This window comes from Salvelinus alpinus, chromosome 14, assembly GCF_045679555.1.
Source record: "Salvelinus alpinus chromosome 14, SLU_Salpinus.1, whole genome shotgun sequence".
NCBI lineage: Eukaryota > Metazoa > Chordata > Actinopteri > Salmoniformes > Salmonidae > Salvelinus > Salvelinus alpinus.
In genome coordinates this window covers 30,831,033-30,844,384 of record NC_092099.1, presented here as the reverse complement: position 1 = coordinate 30,844,384, position 13,352 = coordinate 30,831,033, and the positions used below count along the sequence as shown (strand labels likewise).

Here is a 13,352-nt window from a genome sequence, read left to right as displayed (position 1 = left end):
ACTACCAATCGCTGTCAAAGATGCTGAAATTTTGACGTTTATGCGGTTACATGCCTATTGAATTGATGATAGGCTTTCTGTGGTGCCAGGGCAATGGATAAATATTTATTGGTAGGCCTATTTGGTTCACAAAGCTATACACTGTGTCGCAATGCTGCCATTTTTAGACTGTTGGCTGGCGGCAATAATGTAATTACTTTTTCAGTAAATGAAGTTGGAAATTGAAACATTTCAGATTGTAAAAATAAATGTCCGATGCAACAGCATACTAATCAGCTACCAATAGATTTTTTTGAATATAAAACTGTCCTTTATAGGCTACCTGAACCTGCATGACATGAGCCGTCCTCTCACTCTCTCCCAGTTTGGATAAAAAGTTGTTGTGTGTAAAACCAGTCTATTAATGGCAAATAATACAGTCAGTCCACCCTCAAAACACTAGCTTACCGTATTTAGCTGCTATTTATAAACTTTTTATAAGAATTACACATCAAATAGCCTAACAATGAGGAAAAGAGTAGTCGGTTTGAGGATAAATTCAGCCACTATTTATTGTTGAACGTACAGCCTACACAAATGGCCTGCAATATTCAAGGTAAATTTAATTAAATCAAATTAAATCCAATTTGAGAGACTCCCCTGGTCTCCTGAAGTCCTCATTTTGTGTGTAAATGTTTTCACCATGGCCTGAATGTCCAGGTTGCTGGACCGACTCTTTTCTATACCGAGTATTGCCAACCCAGACAGTCTTTCCTGAGACATTGTGTATTACACTCAGTGGCCTGTTTATTAGGTATTAGGCTCACGGAAATGGTTCGCTCCTACAGACAGTCACGTGGCCATGGCTTGCTATATAAAGCAGGCAAACCGGCATCCAGTTACTGTTCGATTGAACATTAGGATGGGCAAAACGAGTGACCTAAGTGACTTTGAATGTGGAATGATCGTCGGTGCCAGGTGCACCGGTTCCAGTATCTCAGAAACAGATGGCCTCCTGGGATTTTCACACGCGACCGTGTCTAGGGTTTAACAAGAATGGTACACAAAGAAAAAACATCCAGTCAGCGGCAGTCCTGTGGGCGAAAACAGCTTGTTGATGAGAGGTTGAAGGAGAAAGGCAATAATCGTGCAAGCTAACAGGCGTGCCACAAACAGGCAAATAACGGCGCAGTACAACAGTGATGTGCAGAGCAGAATCTCGGAACGCAAAACTTGTTGGTCCTTGTCACAGATGGGCTATTGCAGCAGACGACCACACCGGGTTCCACTTCTATCAGCTAAAAACAAGAATAAGCGGCTCCACGTGATCACCAACACTGTAAAATTGAGGAGTGGAAAAACATTGCCTTGCCCAATGAATTCCGGTTCCTGTTGCGTCATGCTAATAGCGGTCAGGGCGTAAGCAGCATGAGTCCATGGTCCCATCCTGTCTGGTGTCAACGGTACAGGCTGGTGGTGGTAGTGTAATGGTGGGGGGAATGTTTTCCTGGCACTCGTTAGGTCCTTTGATGGTGTAATGGTGGGGGGGGGGGGGGGGGGTCCGACGCAGTACTAGATGGGTGTACCTAATAAACTACACACAATTTAGTCTTGAATGATGCATGCAAGCTCTCCATAGCCGATGTGAGGAAGACCTTTAAACAGGTCAAGGCCCAGGACGTGTACTATGAGCATGCGCTGACCAACTGCCAAGTGTCTTCACTGACATTTTCAACCTGTCCCTTACTGAGTCTGTAATACCAACATGTTTCAAGCAGACCACCATAGTCCCTGTGCCCAAGAACACCAAGGTAACCTGCCTAAATTACTACCGACCCGTAGCACTCAAGTATGTAGCCATGAAGTGCTTTGAAAGACTGGTCATGGCTCACAACACCATTATCCCAGAAACCCTAGACCCACTCCAATTTGCATACCGCCCCAAGAGATCCACAGACGACGCAATCTCTATTGCACTCCACACTGCCTTTCGCACCTGGACAAAAGGAACACCTACGTGAGAATGCTATTCATTGACTACAGCTCAGCCTTCTACACGATAGTGCCCTCAAAGCTCATCACTAAGCTAAGGACCATGGGACTAAACAGGTAACAACCCTGCCATGCTGATCCTCAACACAGGGGCCCCTCAGGGGCGAGTGCTCAGTCCCCTCCTGTACTCCCTGTTCACATGACTGCATGGCCAAGCACGACTCCAACACCATCATTAAGTTTGCAGACAACACAACAGTGGTAGACCTGATCACAGACAATGATGAGACAGCATCAACCTCTCCCTCAACGTGATCAAGACAAAGGAGATGATCGTGGACTACAGGAAAAGTAGGTCCAAGCACGCCCCCATTCTCATCGATGGGGCTGTAGTGGAGCAGGTTGAGAGCTTGTCCACGTCACCAACAAACTATCAAGGTTCCGTTTTAGGACCACTATTGTTTTCACTATATATTTTACCTCTTGGGGATGTTATTCGAAAACATAATGTTAACTTTCACTGCTATGCGGATGACACACAGCTGTACATTTCAATGAAACATGGTGAAGCCCCAAAATTGCCCTCGCTAGAAGCCTGTGTTTCAGACATAAGGAAGTGGATGGCTGAAAACTTTCTACTTTTAAACTCGGACAAAACAGAGATGCTTGTTCTAGGTCCCAAGAAACAAAGAGATCTTCTGTTAAATCTGACAATTAATCTTGATGGTTGTAAAGTCGTCTCAAATAAAACTGTGAAGGACCTCGGCGTTACTCTTGACCCTGATCTCTCTTTTGACGAACATATCAAGACTGTTTCAAGGACAGCTTTTTTCCATCTACGTAACATTGCAAAAATCAGAGATTTTCTGTCCAAAAATGATGCAGAAAAATTTATCCATGCATTTGTTACTTCTAGGTTAGACTACTGCAATGCTCTACTTTCCGGCTACCCGGATAAAGCACTAAATAAACTTCAGTTAGTGCTAAATACGGCTGCTAGAATCCTGACTAGAACCAAGAAATTTGATCATATTACTCCAGTGCTAGCTTCCCTACACTGGCTTCCTGTTAAGGCAAGGGCTGATTTCAAGGTTTTACTGTTAACCTATAAAGCGTTACATGGGCTTGCTCCTACCGAGTTGGTCCTGCCGTACATACCTACACGTACGCTACGGTCACAAGACGCAGGCCTCCTAATTGTCCCTAGAATTTCTAAGCAAACAGCTGGAGGCAGGGCTTTCTCCTATAGATCTCCATTTTTATGGAACGGTCTGCCTACCCATGTGAGAGACGCAGACTCGGTCTCAACCTTTAAGTCTTTACTGAAGACTTATCTCTTCAGTAGGTCATATGATTGAGTGTAGTCTGGCCCAGGAGTGTGAAGGTGAACGGAAAGGCTCTGGAGCAACGAACCGCCCTTGCTGTCTCTGCCTGGCCGGTTCCCCTCTCTCCACTGGGATTCTCTGCCTCTAACCCTATTACAGGGGCTGAGTCACTGGCTTACTGGTGCTCTTTCATGCCGTCCCTAGGAGGGGTGCGTCACTTGAGTGGGTTGAGTTACTGACGTGATCTTCCTGTCTGGGTTGGCGCCCCCCCTTGGTTTGTGCTGTGGTGGAGATCTTTGTGGGCTATACTCGGCCTTGTCTCAGGATTGTAAGTTGGTGGTTGAAGATATCCCTCTAGTGGTGCGGGGGCTGTGCTTTGGCAAAGTGGGTGGGGTTATATCCTTCCTGTTTGGCCCTGTCCGGGGGTATCATCGGATGGGGCCACAGTATCTCCTGACCCCTCCTGTCTCAGCCTCCAGTATTTATGCTGCAGTAGTTTATGTGTCGGGGGGCTAGGGTCAGTTGGTTATATCTGGAGTACTTCTCCTGTCTTATCCAGTGTCCTGTGTGAATTTAAGTATGCTCTCTCTAATTCTCTCCTTCTCTCTTTCTTTCTCTCTCTCGGAGAACCTGAGCCCTAGGACCATACGTCAGGACTACCGGGCATGATGACTCCTTGCTGTCCCCAGTCCACCTGGCCTTGCTGCTGTTCCAGTTTCAACTGTTCTGCCTGCGGTTATGGAACCCCTACCTGTCCCAGACCTGCTGTTTTCAACTCTTAATGATCGGCTATGAAAAGCCAACTGACATTTATTCCTGATTATTATTTGACCATGCTTGTCACTTATGAACATTTTGAACATCTTGAACATGTTCTGTTATAATCTCCACCGGGCACAGCCAGAAGAGGACTGGCCACCCCTCATAGCCTGGTTCCTCTCTAGGTTTCTTCCTAGGTTTTGGCCTTTCTGGGGAGTTTTTCCTAGCCACCGTAATTCTACACCTGCATTGCTTGCTGTTTGGGGTTTTAGGCTGGGTTTCTGTACAGCACTTCGAGATATTAGCTGATGTACGAAGGGCTAAATAAAATAAACTTGATTTGATTTGATCATGGTCCAAACACACTAAGACAGTCGTGAAGAGGGCACGACAACGCCTATTCCCCCTCGGGAGATTGAAAAGATGTGGCATGGGTCCTCAAAAAGTTCTACAGCTGCACCATCGCAACTGCTTGACCTCCAACCGCAAGGCACTACAGAGGGTAGTGCGTACGCCACAGTACTTCACTGGGGCCAAGCTTCCTGCCATCCAGGACCTCTCTACAGTACCAGGCGGTGTCAGAGGAAGGCCCTAAAAAGCCTTCCAGCCACCCTAGTCATATACTGTTCTCTCTGCTACCACACGGCAAGCGGTACCGGAGCGCACAGTCTAGGTCCAAAAGGCTTCTTAACAGCTTCTACCCCCAAGCCATAAGACTCTCGAACAGCTAATCAAATGGCTACACAGACTATTTGCATTGACTCCCCCCCACCATTTTTACGCTGCTACTACTCTCCGTTTATTATCACTTTACCTCTACCTACATGTACATATTACCTCAATTACCTTGACTAACCTGTGCCCCTGCACATTGACCCTGTACTGGTACCCCCTGTATATAGCCTCGTTACAGTTGTTTTATTGTTGCTCTTTAATTATAAATAAAAAAACGTATTTTTTATTTATTTTTTACATCAGTTTATTTTAGTAAATACATTCTTAACACTTATTTTTCTTAAAACTACATTGTTGGTTAATGGCTTGTAATGTAAGCATTTCACTGTAAAGTCTACACCTGTTGTATTCAGCGCATGTGACAAATACAATTTGATTTGATGCATGCCAACATACACTGAGTGTACAAACATTAAGAACATGTTCCTAATATTGAGTTGCATCCACCCTTTTTGCCCTCAGAACAGCCTCAATTCGTCAGGGCATGGACTCTACAAGGTGTCGAATGCATTCCACAGGGATGCTGGCCCATGTTAACTCCAATGCTTCCGACAGTTGTGTCAAGTTGGCTCGATGTCCTTTGGGTGGTGGACCATTCTTGATACACACAGGAAACGAATCAGGATGAAAAACCCTGCTGTGTTTTTGACACAAATAGGTGCACCTGGCACCTACTCCATACCCCGTTCAAAGGTACTTAAATCTATTGTCTTGCCCATTCACCCTCTGAATGGTACACATACACAATCCATGTCTCAATAGTCTCAAGGCTTAAAAATAATTGTTTAACCGGACTCCTCCCCTTCATCTACACTGATTGAAGTGGATTTAACAAGTGACATCAATAAGGGATCATAGCTTTCACCTGGTCAGTCTGTCATGGAAAGAGCAGGTGTTCATAATATTTTGTACACATAGTATATACCAGAGATAAGGGACTGTTGATATTGCAACCACAGAACTCAAACGCCGGTTCACCAGTATGAACGAAATCTATTTTTTTGTTCAAGCCCTCAAGAACTGTTATCCGCTAAAGATGATCATCTGTTTGAATCTGCCAATTTATTGGCTGTCCAGTATCCAGACTACCTGTCCCCAGAGCTTCCTATACAGTTAATCTCTTTTCGTAACGTGTTGAGGCCGGTCATTAAGGAGAATGAGAGGCTCAATTAAAGATTTTGCGGAATTTGTATTTGAAACACCCTTCTGCCAAGTTTCCCTGATGTTGCTACAACAATCAAGCTGTTTTTACCATCCCTGTAACTGTCACTTCTGCAGAGAGATCGTTTTCTAAACTAAAACCTTGAACTCATAAAGACCTACCTAAGAAGCATTAGGGTCTCGGTCTGATATGGGCTTTTGAACACCTGAGTAATCTCCACTCACCGCACGGGCGCCATCATAGCCTTGACCAAGGTATTTGTTCACCGATATCCCTTTAAACATCAGTAGGGCCTCACGAGTGGCACAGTGGTCTAAAAAAGGCACTGCATCGCAGCACTAGCTGTGCCACTAGAGATTCTGGATTCGAGTCCAGGCTCTGTCACAGCCGGCCGTGACCGGGAGACCCATGGGGCGCGGCGCACATTAATCCAAGATGGCGTAGCAGTCGGAAGTGTGTTTTGTCTTGTCTCATGTAAATCTAGTTTTTTCCATATATATTTAAATCTACTTTCCATTTATGTACCGAATATACTCTCCTGCAACCAGCCTCACCCAATGTGATACGGATCTGCTATTTTAATACTTTAGAACCGGAACCCCCATCAGAAGCTAGCCAGCTAACTAGCTAGCCAGCTAACTAGCGGTCCCGTGTGGCTCAGTTGGTAGAGCATGGCGCTTGCAACGCCAGGGTTGTGGGTTCAATTCCCACGGAGGGACCAGGATGAATATGTATGAACTTTCCAATTTGTAAGTCGCTCTGGATAAGAGCGTCTGCTAAATGACTTAAATGTAAAATGTAGCTAGTAGTCAGTTAGCCACTGCTAGCGGTCTTCACCGTTAACTCAGACAACAGCAAGCCTCAGCTCGGTCAATACCTGCCAGTCTGCACAGAGCGATATCAGCCCAGAGCATATCGGACTGCTTTTTCTCTACCACATCTCCGGATTCCTACCGCAAGCTCTGAACTTGTACACCGATTCATCACAGCTAGCTAGCTGCAATCAGAGTGGCTACTCCTGGCTAACGTCACTGTCCCGAAGCAAACACCAGTTAGCCTTGAGCTAGCCTTGAGCTAGGCCCATCTCCCGGCTAGCCGAAGAGGTCCACCAGCCAATTCTTGGGATACAATACCTCTTTTGCCAATTGGCCTGGCCTACTTACTGCCGACACGGAGCCCCGCCGATTCATCACGACTGGTCTGCTGACATGATCTTCCGAGGTGGTCTCAATCAGTCTCTTCCGTTGGGATGTTACCGGAGGACCATCTGCTAGCGCCGGCCCGCTAGCTCGCCTAGCATAGTAGCAACTACTGAATCGGCTTCCTGAATAATCTATTGCTACTCATTGAACCCTATGATCACCCGGCTACACATGCTTCTCCCTAATGTCAATATGCCTTGTCTATTGCTGTTTTGGTTAGTGATTGTCTTATTTCACTGTAGAGCCCACAGCCCTGCCCAATATGCCCTAGTTAGCCCCTTTGTTCCACCCCCCACACATGCGGTGACCTCACCTGGCTTAACTGGTGCCTCTTAACTGCCGCCCAGAAATCTGCTCCTTTTACTCTCTGTTCCAAATGCCCTAGTCAACCAGTTCTTATAGCCTTTAGCCGTACCCTTATCCTACTCCTCCTCTGTTCCTCTGGTGATGTAGAGGTTAACCCAGGCCCTGCTGCCCCCAGCACCAATCCCATCCCCAGGCGCTCTCATTTGTTGACTTCTGTAACCATAAAAGCCTTGGTTTCATGCATGTTAACATTAGAAGCCTCCTCCCTAAGTTTGATTTATTCACTGCTTTAGCACACTCCGCCAACCCGGATGTCCTAGCCGTGTCTGAATCCTGGCTTAGGAAGGCCACCAAAAATCCTGAAATTTCTATCCCCACATTTTCCGACAAGATAGAACTGCCAAAGGGGGCGGAGTTGCAATCTACTGCAGAGATAGCCTGCAAAGTTCTATCTTACTATCCAGGTCTGTGCCCAAACAATTCGAGCTTTACTTTTAAAAATCCACCTTTCCAGAAACAAGTCTCTCACCATTGTCGCTTGTTATAGACCCCCTTCAGCCCCCAGCTGTGCACTGGACACCATATGTGAATTGATTGCCCCCATCTATCTTCAGAGTTCATACTGTTAGGTGACCTAAACTGGGACATGTTTAACACCCCAGCCGTCCTACAATCTAAGCTAGATGCCCTCAATCTCACACAAATTATCAAGGAACCTACCAGGTACAACCCTAAATCCGTAACCATGGGCACCCTCTTAGATATTATCCTGACCAACTTGCCCACTAAATACGCCTCTGCTGTCTTCAACCAGGATCTCAGCGATCACTTCCTCATTGCATGGGTCCGCGGTCAAATGACCACCCCTCATCACTGTCAAATGCTCCCTAAAACACTTCAGCGAGCAGGCCTTTCTAATCGACCTGGCCCGAGTATCCTGGAAGGATAATGACCTCATCCCGTCAGTAGAGGATGCCTGGTTGCGCTTTAAAAGTGCTTTCCTCACCATCTTAAATAAGCATGCCCCATTCAAACACGTAGAACTAAGAGCAGATATAGCCTTGGTTCACCCCAGACTTGACTGCCCTTGATTAGCACAAAAACATCCTGTGGCGTTCTGCATTAGCATCGAATGTTTGTTCCTTTATAGTTTTGCATAGTTTTCACTCAGTCATGTTCACACACACATATTCACGCATCCATGCACTTTACATACACCTTACATTATGATACTTCCACACCTCATTCTTTTTTCTTAGTTTAAAGTTAATAATTTTGTTTATAATAAAGAATGTTCGTGTCCCCTCATTTTTGTCACATGCTATGAGCCGGCTTGTGACAAGTGGGGGCTCGTCCGGGATAGTAGTTAACTTGGGTTAGTTTAGTTCAGATAAACAAAAAAAAATTGGCAGAGGGGATGTTTTGGTTGGGCCAATTTTGTTGAAGAGAGCGTTGAGAGCCATGTGTTCTTTTGGTTCAGTTAGCTTGGTAGCTAAGCAATTCACTCTGTGTTTTTCTGGGTTTTGTTCAGGTGGGAGTCCTCTCCTGTTCAGGCTTATCAGCAAGTGTCAATAGGAGGCTTGTGGTGTTTTTGTTTGAGGTGGCAGTGAACGTGGGTAGAGCATCCCTTTCCCTTTTCCCCTACATCGGCTCGGGAGCACCTCCGTGGTTATGGGAGGGCCGCCAGTTTCTGGTTGTCTTTTCCACTCCACTGGTTTTGTGTGCATAAAACCCCACGACATGTGACTGCACGAAGACCAGGGCCAGTTAGTTTGTTTTTGGAGGATAGTGGGGTGTGGCTCCTGTCCTTTAACCCAGACTGACAGCAGGTGAGTTGTGTTTTTTGGAGCATTTGTAAGAGTTGTATTGGTTGAGGAAAATGTCTTCCATTTTGAGTAGTTTTGTTCAAGCTCCTTCCGAGGTAGCCTTAGTTGTGTACTAAGGAGCAGTTAATTGAAATTGCTTAACATTATCAGATTGAGATTGTTAATTAAAAAAAAAAAGACTGTTAACTAGATTAAAGCAGGGTCTTAAGGAAATGGGTGTTTTTGGTGGTCAGTCTGCTAGTAGTGAGGGTGCAAGTTTTCAGTCTAGCCCTTCATTAACTTTTGAGCAGCAGAGGGAACTGTTGCAAATACAGTTAGAGAGAGCGATTGAGAAATGCTAATAGACCAGAAAGACTACAACAGTTTGATGTTTCACAGAATCTTTGTTTGTTGCCTAAATTTGATGAGTCAGATCCAGACACATACTTTATTTGAGCGTATTGCGGAAGTTAGAGCTTGGTCAGATTTGGACATGACTATGTTGCAATGTGTACTTACAGGTAAAGCATGTGAGGCTTTTGCAGCACTGAGTGAGGTTGACAGTAAAGTTTTTGCTCAAGTTAAATCAGCAGTTCTGAAGGTCTACGAGCTTGTGCCAGAGGCATATCGTCAACGTTTTCGTTACAGGAAAAAGTTAGATTCACAAACCTATTCTGAGTTTGTTCGTGATTTGACTTCTGCATTTAATCGTTGGTGTACAGCTTCTGAAGTTAGTACTTTTGAGGGTCTGTCTAATTTGATTATGTTAGAACAGTTCAAAAATTCTGTTTCTGACCAGGTTGCTACATACATGAATGGACGTAAAGTTAAGTCCCCAAGTGATGCAGCAATCCTTGCAGATGAGTACAGGCTAACACATAAAAGCCATTTTGAGTCAAACAGTGACATGTACCATAAAAAAAACTTTACTCCTAGGAATAGTAGGTCACCTTTTTTTGGAGCTTCTTTCCTAAGGCCTCAGCAGAAGTTTGGGTCTGGAGGACTTAAAGCACCGGTTAATGCTAATACCTGTCGCTACTGTTTAGTTGAAGGACATTAGAAGAAAGATTGTCCTCTGCTTAAATCAAAACAGTCAGGTCAAGTTAAACGTGCTGTGATGGCAGCTCCTGTTACAGCATCTGACCATCCGGGTGAGCTGTTTCAGCCACTAGTTGAGTTTGATTCTCAGTCGACCCAATGATTTTTCAGCCTTTATTTCAGATGGTGTAGTGTCCCTGGTAGATGGCAACAAATGTTTCAATCAAGATCTTAAGAGACACTGGAGCTTTAGATTCTTTTATTCTGTAATCTGTTTTGCCGTTCTCTAAAGAGTCTGATACTGGCAGTTGTGTAATGGTATGTGGTATGGGTTTAGTTCCATTCTCTTGTCCTTTACATGAAGTTACCCTAAAATGTGGTCTAGTAGAGGGTGATGTTGGGGTTAGACCCCAGTTGCCAGTAGAGGGAGTCCACATGATTTTGGGGAATGACTTGGCAGGTAGTAAGGTGTGGGCAGATGGCAAACTAAACATCTGTAAGAAGCAACCTTCAGTGTCCCCTGCAAGGGAATCTCCGGATCAAAACTGTCTCCTGAGGTATTTCCAGTTTGTGCGGTTACCCGCGCAGCCTCTCGTAAGGAGATTGAGAGTAAGCCAGAAAGTCTTGAGTTGCCAGTCAACTCCAGACAGAACAGTTGACTAGTTCTAGAGATTCATTGATGGCTGAGCAAAAGGCCGATACTACTTTGGCTGATCTGTTTGATAAAGTGGGTCCTGATTCAGTGGTGAGGAATAGTGCTCAGTGTTATTTTCTTCTTGATGGGCTGTTGGTCAGGAAATGGGTTCCACACTATGATCAGGGTCTAGGAGAACCAGTCTTTCAAATAGTTGTACCTACTACTTTGCGAAATAAAGTGTTGCAAACTTCACATGGTGATGTGGCAGGTCATATGGGTGTTCGTAAAACGTATGATCGCATACTTCGTTATTTTTTCTGGCCACGTTTAAAGCGGGATGTAGCTCAGTTTATTAAAACTTGTCAGCGCACAAGTAAGCCAAACCAGGTCTTACAAGACACTCCATCGCAAACCCACTTAATTGAGCATGATATAGACATCGGAGATGCTAAGCCTATCAAACAGATTTTATCGTGTGTCTGAGAAGAGATTGGAAAAAGAGGTGCAGTATGTTGGACAATGGTGTTGATTTGGCAAAATGTGAGTTTGTTGTTGGTCAGGGATTTGTCTGTCCCGTGGAAGCCAAGGTACAGGCTGTGAAGCAGTTCCCACAGCCCTACACAAAGAAAGAACTGATGCGCTTCCTGGGAATGGCGGGGTACTACCGTGCTTTTTGTAAACTTTTCGGTAGTAGTGTCCCCACTGACCAATCTGTTGAAGGCCAAGGCTAAATGTATCTGGTCCACCCAGTGTCAAGAGGCATTTGATGCAGTTAAGGCTCTTTTGTGTTTGGCACTTGTTGGCAGCACCAAATTTTGGGAAACCTTTCAAATTGCAGGTAGACGCCAGTCAAATCCGTGCTGGGGCTGTGCTTCTCCAGGAGAATGATGACAATGTTGAGTGTCCAGTCAGTTTCTTCTCCCGGAAATTTAATACATTTCTTCTCCCGGAAATGTAATAAGTATCAGAAACTATTCTGTAATTGAAAAGGAGGCTTTTGGTCTCATTTGGGCTTTACAGCACTTCGAGGTCTATGTTGGTTCTGGGTTGACCCCCTTAACTGTGTTCACTGCCCACAACCCACTTGTTTTTCTGAGGTCCCTGCAAAATCCCAACCAGCGCCTGATGCGTTGGGCTTTGTTCTTGCAACCATTCAACCTTGATATTAGACACATTAGTGGTAAGGATATCATTGCTGATGCTCTGTCCCGTGCTCCTTTAACCTAGCTTGTATCTTTTCTCTGCTGACCCCTACGGGCTGTCTGCGCCTCTTTCCTCTTAAATTGCTCCCCAGGTACCAGGCCTGCCGAGTTTGAGGGGCGGACAGTCAGCTGGGGGACACGGGGCTACTGCTAGGAGCCGGGACTGGTATCCTTTTTTGATTTTGGGGAAATTTGGATTGTTTTGAATATGTTGGAGGAAGTTGGGTTGAGGGTGGGACACTCATTTTAAGGAGGGGGTGTCACGACCCCTCTGCAGTGCAGGGGGTGGTTCCTCCTGCAGGCAGAGGAGGGTCATTAGTGATTGGAGTCACCTGGGCTCAGGGTATTTAAACTGCTGCTTCACTAATCTCTCTCTCTCTCTCTGCTCCTCCAGGTATGATCCTGTTTTGTTTGTTCCTTTGTAGTTTTGCATAGTTTTCACTCAGTCATGTTCACACACACATATTCACACATCCATGCACTTTACATACACCTTACATTATGATACTTCCACACCTCATTCCTTTTTCTTAGTTTAAAGTTAATAGTTTTGTTTATAATAAAGAAAACTTTTAATTGGCCTATACCTGTTCGTGTCCCCTCATTTTTGTCACAGGCTATGAGCCGGCTTGTGACACTACCCCGGCCAAAATCTCAGCACTCCCTGCAGCAACATGCCCAAGCCCCACCCCCGATTCTCCTTCACCCAAATCCAGACAGCTGATGTTCTGAAAGAGCTGCAAGATCTGGATCCCTACAAATCACCTGGGCTAGACAATCTGGACCTTCTCTTTCTAAAATTATCCGCCGAAATTGTTGAAACCCCTATTAATAGCCTATTTAACCTATTTCGTATCATCTGAGATCCCTAAAGATTGGAATCTTAAAGATTGATCCCTAAAGATTGTCTCCCCCTCTTCAAAGACACTCTAGACACAAACTGTTATAGACCTATATCCATCCTGCCCTGCCTTTCTAAAATCTTCAAAAGCCAAGTTAACAAACAGATCACCGACCATTTTGAATCCCACCGTACCTTCTCCACTGTGCAATCTGGTTTCCGAGCTGGTCATGGGTGCACCTCAGCCACGCTCAAGGTCCTAAACGATATCATAACCACCATCGATAAAAGACAGTACTGTGCAGCTGTCTTCATAGACCCGGCCAAGGCTTTTGACTCTGTCAATCACTGCATTCTTATCGGCAGACT

The 13,352-nt window shown here is 45.2% G+C and overlaps 1 protein-coding gene across 2 annotated transcripts in view; it reads right to left on the bottom strand.

Annotated features, from left to right (window-relative positions):
- Positions 1–13,352, bottom strand: part of LOC139538760 (adrenodoxin-like) — a 32,279-nt gene that overhangs the window by 10,054 nt on the left and 8,873 nt on the right. The gene's annotated exons all lie outside the window — the stretch shown is intronic.